The 10,399-nt window shown below is 36.8% G+C and overlaps 1 non-coding gene across 1 annotated transcript; it reads left to right on the top strand.

Annotated features, from left to right (window-relative positions):
* The first annotated feature begins 5,424 nt into the window (after positions 1 to 5,424).
* Trnal-uaa (transfer RNA leucine (anticodon UAA)) lies at positions 5,425 to 5,508 on the top strand. The gene has a single exon. It is a non-coding gene; the product is annotated as a tRNA-Leu (tRNA).
* The last annotated feature ends 4,891 nt before the right edge of the window (positions 5,509 to 10,399 follow it).

Genomic DNA, 10,399 nt, shown 5'->3' with positions numbered 1-10,399 from the left:
AGGGCGTGAAAGTACTCTCATAAATTTCATTAGATCTCTTGAGTATAATTCTCAACTTGGCTTACAATGATAAAGTCGGGCATTCGTTTGGAAAACTACTTTCCATACTATATTCTATATTCTCTACTTTCTACTTGGAAAAACCACCTTCGCATGTGGTATACGAGTACCCTAATCTTGCCAACGAAACGGTTAATTCGTGGCAAACAATCGAACGACCATAGTCTCCTCGTGTCATTAATATCGCTATTTTTGGCATAGCTATCCTAAACACGACATTTTTATCGATAGATTCGAACACCTTCTTTAGCCTGTGTCTCTTCTCGTACATGGAATCGTCGAGCGATCGAAACTTACGAAAGAGTATTTTTGAAGTGTCGAGCAATTTTATATCAAACCAAGCGTAGAACTGATGAGGGTCGAACGAATAAGACACCACTTGACGGACATATCGCTTATCATTGAATAACAGACATCCTAGTTTTAGAGAGCATTTTCGACTTTGAAATTTTATCTTCCTACCCCTACGTTTTAAGAGACTAACCAATATCAGCTAGGTAGCGTAACGTCTAACTTGTAATTTGTAAATTTTCTTGTAAATATTGTTACGATGTACAAAACGACAGAATTATTTCTAGGAATCCAACGAAACGATATTAACGTGATTGTAGGACGAAAAATTATTATATATAGGTGTAAATAATCATAGAGCGTCCGTAGCTTAATACGTATGATTGTATGATGGTATGGCGGCGATCCATTTTTTAACGTGCGTATAGTCGGTGGAAAAGACAATGCAAAATTAAAGCGACTAGAGTACATTCTCTCGTCTTCATCCTGTTAACACCTTGCCAACCGATTATTTCAAGACGAAACTATTTTGCAATTGAATATACAAAGGAAATATTTAAATAAACTTCGATAAACTCTGTTTACATGTATGCTTAATCATTTTTTTCGGGAATGATATAGAATATAAGCATTTACCCACATGGAATGCTCTTTGCTATTCCACATAGATTAATGCTATATTGGCGTACAATTACTATTTGTTCTTCTAAAATATGGTCTTGCAGCCTACTCAAACATAAATCTTTCAAGAGAAGCTAAAACAAGGATGAAGTTCTTTAAGACGTGCATCAAGTGTGCCTACACCCACTGCTTAGAATTTTAGTTAAAAATTAAACAATACTATCTAAATTGATATAGTTAACACGATTTAATATATGATCAGAAAGTAAAGTTAGGCCCAGAGAACGCAAATGTGTTTGTGACCGGTTGGCAAAGTGTCAATTGGCGTCGACTACTGTGTTCATTTATCCGAAACAAGAAGTTCAAACTTGACATGATTCGAGTACGCCAAAAAGAGTTCACTATGCGCATAATTCTTTCACCAATTGCACATTCCACGATGTTTTTCACGATCAGCCACGTAATCAGACTTCGTTTCTCTCAAGCTGTCCGTGTCGCGACTCAAAGTAGTAAAATAGTAGAAGACGAAAATTAAGTCCGAATGAGAAACGATCGGTAAACAGTAAAACTGAAAGGACCACGTTAAAGACTGGATCGGCCTGTGACGACTGTATAAAACGCATAGTTGATTTGGATCGTTTGATACGCCGGCCCAAAACAAATCCCGCACCAAACGAATCACACGAAAGTATACGAAGCATGTACCAGAATCGAAAACCCTAATTAGTACAGTTTTTGCAGCAGTTTACGAGCGTAGATCGTATCGTTTGTCGGAACGAGCAATTGTTGAAAATTATTGTAGTACAGTTCCTTTTTGCATATCGACTCGGTGATCATCCTTTCGCCGCGGAGGGTGCACTAGTTGTCTAGGAGCCACACGCTCTGTGATCTTGTGATCTTGGTTGCAATATTGATTATCACTTTCGTTCGATCACGCAATGTCATCTTTTACATGGCGCGTCTTTCTTGTACGCATGCGAGCGAACGCGCGCGGGCACACACATGAGCACGCGTATGCGCGTACAGACACTCGTCGGTGTATATTAAAATAAATTAAACTTACATTTTTGAGAATTAAAATCAATTGTTTGTGATTCATTTTTCGGTACCCATCTTCAGTTTAGTTCGTTGTTGCATACTTGGAATAGTAATTTTATTGGTTTGACGCAGCGGTAAGTATGATAAACACAAATAGACATTATTCAACTAAATTCACGACACGTGTACAGTTATCTAGATCATTGATTTTCTCGAAATCTCCACCTTAATAATGATAATTCCTAAATGATGAAATGTAATTTTGATTTTCAGCATACTCGTATCTCATATGTATCTTTAATTGTATAAGATAGAAGAGAAGAAGTAGTCATAGTTATAATCTTGTTTGTAGTTATGCGATGTAAGTGTTTGTTTTTATATAATTGTTTAAATAATATTTATTACCCGAATACTGTTGTAGTCACATAATAAAAGACTAAAATAAAACGAAGCTTATTTATTTGTAATATTTTTCAAATAAAACAGTATTGAACTAATTAATACATGCTTTTCAGTTCATTGTTATAGTTAATAGCACGAAACTAATGTACGTTAAACCTCCATTTGAATTATATTGAAATGTTCCTCTTAAATCTTCTTAAACGCTTAATGTTTCAGTAATGTATCTAAAGAACCGAATTTGCATATTCTAAACATAAATGACAGGTCGCTTTGAATTATTAAGTAACTGAACAAATTTATACTTACGACAATGAATGTTGCAGAGTTCTTCCAAGAAGAAGCACAATAGACAATTCCATTTACTAGTTAAACACATTTTGTTTAGTATTCTAATGTTAACATGTTGTACCTCTTACTTGGTTTGTAAATTAATTTGTAGCTTTGCAGATTTTTTATTTAGGTGAACATTATATTCATATTTCGTAACAACATTAAATTGCACAGTCACTGTCTATCAAAGGATAATCCCGTGTCCGTTCGTCGCCTTCACCTCATTAAGAACGTTTTCTACTCCCGTGTTTTCTTCTCCCAAGAGAAACCACGTCAGAATCAACAAATAACGAAACAGGATCTGGAGGACCACTTCATACCGATTAGTTCACATGGTGTCCTATTACCTCCAGCCGCCAAACGGTAGCGTGCACAATACATGTTACTGTAAGGCTGTTTGTGTTATTAGATTTAGATTGGCCGGCACGTGGCGGGCGGGTTGCGTGTCACGTGCCTTATTGCAAACGTTACATGGGTACAATACGAAACCATTTTTCTCGCAATATTGGCTCCCTTGCCCACTCCTGTGAAAACATACTCTTTCATCTGTGATTTGCCCTCCCGCTATTATTTTCTGTAATCTATCAGCACATGTCGTGACTAATTGAAAAACCCCAAAAATCGGCCAACGCAATATCTACTTAACCGTAAACGAATGAATGTCGTAGATGAATGCATATTCCGAAACTGAACTTCTTATACAGTGAGTGTAAAAAGTATTTGTACACCGAATGATTTCCAAACAAACTATGCGAAATCGTAGTTTACTAACTTCTTTTTGTATAATCAATGATATTCTACATATTATTGGAAATTTCTCAAATAAATGCAGTACAAAAAAATTAGTTATTTATATAAGTTGCGAAACTAACAGGAAAAAATAATAAATCGATGGAAATATAGAAGCAATAAGTGAAATACACTGACTTGTTACTTTTAGTGTTAATACTACGTTTGCCTTCTTTGCAAAAACAATGTCGATATTGTTTGTATTCCGTGATATTTATTTTTTACGTTACTATGGCTTTCACCAGCATCAAAATATGTATATTGACGTGGTGGTGCGTGCGCCCTTCACGTCACAGCGATGTCAGGATAGAATTTGAGTCGGGTGTCAAAGGGGATGAACCATCAGGGGCTGGCAGGGATAGGAGCAATCCGGTGATGCACCCTTGCCAGTTTGCCGCAATAAGATCTGCTCTTTCGACGAGTCGACTCCATTCGAATTCTGTTTGTGAACCCTAGTGACGCTACCCTTCTGCATTGTCCTGTTATCGATGTAAAAGAATATTACCATCTGCTGATTACCGTTAATACTCATTCAAGGCTATTGGGTTTCCTTCGCTCTCAGCAATCCTCAGCATCAGACAATTACAGATATCTTATATGTATACATACTAGTACATTATTTATCTCTTATATACCAGCAGACTATCGAAGAGAACAACTGATCCTAAGAGGATAAAATAAATTGCAATTGAACGTTGCGACGCTGATTGCAGCCTATCATAAATAAAATAAAGATTAATAGTACAAGTATAAGTAGACATATTTGTTTGTAAAGAATTTTCTAGGCGGAGTTGTCTTAATAACAAACTACGCTTGTTAGTGTAATCAGTCAAAATTTAAACATTCAAAATGACGAATCACAAATGGCGCACCAAAATGGGAAAAGTGATTCGATTTGGATGAAATTTTTGGTATACAGATTCTATATCTGAACTCGAAATTTGAAAATCAATAGCGCGAACTTAATAGTAAGATCTGTAATTGAATAAAAATTCAAGAATTTCAATATGGCAGGGTTTCGCCTTTATCGTTACGCGTTTCACTTTGAGAAACTATACTCCATGAGTAGGACAATTTTTGTCTAAATAAAATCATTATTAATGTCAATGAGACGAATTTAGCGGAAGTCCTATTGTAAATTGTATGCGGCGGGTTCTAAAGAAACAAATATGGCGACTTCCAAAGTGAAACCCTGGGAATCCCCAAAACGACATGTTGGAACATGGCGGGAACCTTTTGAAACTCAAAACTACAAAACTTAAACACCATTCATCTAAAATTATTCTATACGCAAGGAATTAAAAATAATTTTGTTAACAATTCTATTTTTAACCTACCAGTAGCGCCAGTAGTATAATCTAACACAAAAACTTCTGGATGAGTATATTCTAATGTAGGTAACTGTTTACCAACTGAAGCTTGGTAGGAATCTGTAAGGATCTACAGAATGTCCTAAATGAGGGGCAGCACCGTCCAAGCCATGGGTAGTGTCAGTTTCTGCGCAATTTCCGATACTGTATGTAGATAAAAAAGCTGAAGAAGAAACAGATGAAACAATAACACTATATTAAAACTATATTAAAAATGTAAATATGTACCGACATTTATCTTTTATTTAAAGTAATAAAGTAGAACAAAGTAAAAATAAAGGTATTCTACATATTTTAGAGAAAAAAGATTATTGAAAATGGTAATACATGCCGACTTTGATCTTTTATTTAAAGTAACGATCAGAAATAGAAAAATATATTTTTGTTGTATAATGAGTACTAAGAATATTGAATTTATTATTTAGGATTAATTATTAGAGTAGTTTGTGAAATTGAGTATGTATAGTATTGATTTTTCGATATTACGTACAGATAGCAACACAAAGAACGGTATCAACACGAAGCCAGGTTGGCCGAGCGGTCTAAGGCGCCAGACTTAAGTTCTGGTTCCCAATTGGGAGCGTGGGTTCGAACCCCACACCTGGCAAATAATTTTTTTTTTCTTTAAAATGATGCAGACAAAAATAATTCAATAGCGATTTATTAAATGATCATGCAATCATCGCGTTCAAATAACAAACATTATAATTATAATTTTTATTAAGAATATGTTTCAATAGATATAAATCCGGGTTACTTCACGCAAACACTCAAACACTAAATAGAGTAGTATTTCAGACTTTGTACAATTTGAAGTATGTTAAAGTCTTAAGTGATATTTGAACATATCTAAAAGGATTTATCGAAATTTCAGAAAATATGCATGTTACAGGTGTTTGAAAATCAGTTTTTTTTTATACAGTTTATACATAATGAACTACATAATGAGGTACCAACTAGCAATTGTGCCGATCAAAAGAAATTGTTATCACTAATTATTTTACAATTTTTTTAAACAAATGAATAATTTTTATAGCGGTCATGGTTTAAAAAATCTGAAGAAAATTGAAAATATTGTCTCGTTTGTGGCCTTTTAAGAAGCAATTGTCAAAAATAGTGTTAATAGTTAATGTAACTATTTCTATGAATCGGTCGAAAATGACTACATAGAAATGTTAGGTGGACCGAGCACTTTCGAGAAATGCATGTTTCTCTAGTTGTGAGGACAGGAGGTGCCACTCGCATGCTGATACTGTTGGTGATGTTGCTCACCTATTGAAAAATGTCAAGTGACGAAAATGACCGTGACCTTGACCACCGCGGGGCATGGATTACTCTAGAATTCATTGATTTAAAACAACCAAAATGAGTTTATAGCACTGGTTGATAAAAAGAGTCGATTGATGAGTGTATAAATAGAATAGTACATCATAGCCAGACTGTTCGCTCGAGAGGTGCTGCCACCTAATGATAACAGGCGTGCAATCAACTAATGCGTGATAAGAGTGATCGATCACATCGTCGTTGTGAGTTAATCAACCGAAAGGCGCTACTTTTCAAGACCATAAATTAAAGAGATTATATTATTATTACACTTTTACTTTACTTCGCCATAGTTGTTACGATGCACTTTGGTTTACCGATATCCATCCTTCATCAACCGCGAGTGAAATACTGTAAGATAAATCTTTTCCGAAATCCAGTATACGAATCGAATGACATTACACGACTTTAGATTCACTTTCGTGCGTTAATTATACGCAGTTACCGAGTAAGTACAACAAATCCCCATGTCAGCTGGCCCGCGAACACGTTCCGCATATTTACTGTACCGTTAATACGAATTAAAGTTGGCAAAAGTTGGCGCAACCAGCCGGAGAATTTAGTTGGCCTAGCTTTCTGCGCTGCCCGAAATTCTGGCTTCTAAACTTCAACGAGGTTGGTAGTTGTTACGCGTTAAAGTCCAGCCGCATTGTTATATTTTACGTGTTTGCACGGTTTCAGTTGTCAAAACGTAGGGACTAAAATTCTCGTTGGTTCAAATTTCAGTCGAAATTAGAATCACACATTCCGTGCACATTGCCAGAATTTTGTAGGACTAATTATATCAACTTTTCAATCTTGTTTGTTTTTACAGATGCGATGCTTGGAGTAATAGTATTGGCATAATTTTGTTTGTAATGCCGAACATGAACTACGAACGCTTCTACAGACACAGAATAACATTCTAGAAAATCACCCACCCTTGCCGCGGGAGTAATGACTTCATTTACCCAAACACGCCATCGGTGAAGTGTTTGTAACTGCATAACGATCGTAAGCGATCGCAGGGTACCTTATGTAAAGCTTAATGGAAACGTTCTTTGTTACCGAACGCGATACAGCTCTTCAACTTTCAAGTCGCAACACGTGACCGACGCGAACAGCTCTTCAACTTTCAAGTCGCATCATGTGACCGACGCGGTTGCGCAACCTACAAAATTGCACGTTAGCGAAGAAAGCGACTTTCATTGCGTTCGTTTCGCGCCGCGGCAGTTAGAAACGCTTCATGAACGTGATTCGTTGGTTTCAGAGTTGCTGATTCTTCGCGACAGCGGTTGCACAGCTTGCAAAGCGTGCAATTTACATGGAATCACCGAGAAGGTCTGCGAAGTTGCAAGAATCAGATTCGAGTGGAGCTCTGCGTCAGACGGAGTCATTCACTCGAAACCCTTAGAATTTTTATGCTACGAGGCTTTCAGCTGTTAATGGAAATTGAAGTCTTGGATACAATTATCCGAAGTGCATTTCCTACTGCTCTATTATACGCTTCATAATTCAGCTGCGTTTGCACTTGTGTGTTCTCTGAAAGTTAAGGGACTATTATCGTACGCGGGAAAGATGAAAAGATTTTTTTTAAGAATTTTTATTTCACATAGCAAATGATTGTTTAGTGTCGATGTTTTCATACATAATAGTAGAGTAGTTGTCACTAAAAGAAATATTTTTGTTCTTTACTCTGACTAATTTTTTGCGCTGATATAGTCACATGAAATTTGACTATGTCTACTATTATATATAAAAACGTAAACATTCCAAAGATAATAGCCTTATAAATCTACTCCTGACTACACAACTTCTGACTATTGAGTGCCAGGAATCTTCACTGTTCTTCTGTATTGGATATACTACAAGTTTCCTGGGTGAATCCAGTTCTCTAACCAGTTTCTGGACCACTTTCCTAATGGGTATTGTAATCAATTCTCTGGTGAGTGTCTGGGCCACTTCTGCGATAAATCCATTTACTAGTTTTCTAGTCAGTTTTCTGACTGCTTTTCCAGCAAGTTTTTTTATCACTACCTAATTGGTGTTCCGACTAGTAAGCTGATAGTCGAATCAGACTTTTCGCTAGTCTTCTGAATAGATAATAACTCTGATTAATAAGGGGGAGTTACCTTCCAGGATATGATATAGTTAACAGTTAATTTACGCGATCAGTCTTCTGATTGAAACTGTCATATTTGCATTTTGACTAGGTCTCTAAGTAGCTTTCTCTCTATTTCTCTAATTGTCCGCCTGACTAGTTCCTTGATCAGGCTTTCGACCAGTGTCTTCGTCGCTCGTCCGACCAGTTACCTAATCTATCCGATGAGTTGTTTAATTAATTATTCAAATAACTGAAATTCTCCTGTACTTGCGGAGCCGGTATCTATTTAATAAAGTCAACGGTATACCATTTTTAACCGACTTCGAAAAGGAGGAGGTTACTCAATTCGACATGTATATATCTTTTTTTTTTTTAATGTCGGTTCACTGATTACGCCGAGATGGCTTGACCAATTGGAATGAATCGTGTTGCATCCTGTAGAGCATATTCCCCAGGTGATCCTGCTGTCAAGACTTTTTGCGATTTGTCATTTTTTACCTGTCTTTTTACCATAAAACCGTGATTTTTAGGTATGTTGCCGATTACGTCGAGATGGCTTGATGAATCGGAGTGAAACCTCTTGCATCTTGTCGGATATTTCTTCCAGTTGGTCGCGTAAAAGAAACATTTTGTGATTTGTCATTTTTTACCCTTTTTTTTTTTTAAACAGAAACATTTTGTTTTGCTTCTTACTTCGAGACGGATGGACCAATCAGATTAAAACTTCTTGCATCTGGAGAGCATTTGCCATTTGGTCCCATAACAAAACATTTATCCTGGACTTATTTTTTACCACTTTATATCACTTTTTATCGCAAAAAGCGTACTATGAAACCCCTTACATTTTGCTGCTGGAGAGGTTTGCGCAATGATCACAGATGCAAAAATTTATGAATTTCTGTATTGTTTATAACTATTGTTATCGCAAAATTCCTATTATATGATGTAACTCGGTGAGGAAATTACCGAGCGCGATGGAACCTTCCGCATTTCATAATAGATGAATTCGTGATGTTCCCATTTGCACAAATTTATGGACACTTTTATTGTTTAAAATCATTGTTGGTGCAAAATTGTTATGCTCTGGTGTAGCTCGACAAGGAATTTACCAAACGCAATCAATCCTTTCACATGTATTTGCACATGTATTCCTGATAATCCCATTTGCAATTATACAGGGTGTCCAAAAAATGTTGGATGTCCTTGAATAGAGTGTTTTTTTTTTTGGGGGGGGGGGGGGAAGGGTGATTTGTAACAATTTTTTCTTAAATGTGAAAATGTTGTTCGAGGCTACGTTAAGGAGATATTGACAGAAACCCCCGACCAATCAGAGCGCGAGTATGACGATGGAGCGCCGGCGGTAGCATAGGCCCCGCAGGCGCTCCTTCGCCATACTCGCGCTCTGATTGGTTGGGAGTTTCTGTTTCTAGAAGATATCCTTAACAAAGCCTCGAGCAACATTTTCGCTAAGGACAAATTGTTTAAACCCCCCCTCTCCCGCGGAACAAGCCTTTTCAAGGACCTCCAACGTTTTTGGGTCATCCTGTATATTGCTCATAACTGATGTTATTGCATGAAATCTATTGGTTATAGATTGTCACTAAAAAGAGTGAAATAAAATAATTTTTTGGAAAAAAAATTTAACCGACTTCAAAAAAGGTACAGTGAAAAGTATGAAATAGTTTCTTGTTAATTTATATGAATACGCACTAGCTCTAGATATAATTGTTTAAAAGGATGGGAAAATGCAATAAAAAGCATGAAATAATTTCTAGCTAATGTATACGACTCTGCATTATCGACCGAGCACTCTACATTAACGACAGAGTAACCTGCATTACCGACAGAGCGAGTTGCATTACCGACAGAGCGAGTTGCATTATCAGCCGAGCACTCTACATTGCCGACAGAGCACTCCACATTATCGACAGAGCAATCCGCATTATCGACCGAGCAGTCTGCATTGCCGACAAAGCACTCCACATTACCGACAGAGCAACCTGCATTATCGACCGAGTACTCTGTATTACCGACCAAGTACTCTGCATTACCGACAGAGTAATCTGCATTATCGACCGAGCACGCTACATTA

Source organism: Hylaeus anthracinus, unplaced genomic scaffold (genome assembly GCF_026225885.1).
Source record: "Hylaeus anthracinus isolate JK02 unplaced genomic scaffold, UHH_iyHylAnth1.0_haploid 12001, whole genome shotgun sequence".
NCBI classification, from domain to species: domain Eukaryota; kingdom Metazoa; phylum Arthropoda; class Insecta; order Hymenoptera; family Colletidae; genus Hylaeus; species Hylaeus anthracinus.
The sequence above is the reverse complement of the archived record's forward strand: the minus strand, read 5'-3'. Positions and strand labels throughout refer to the sequence as shown.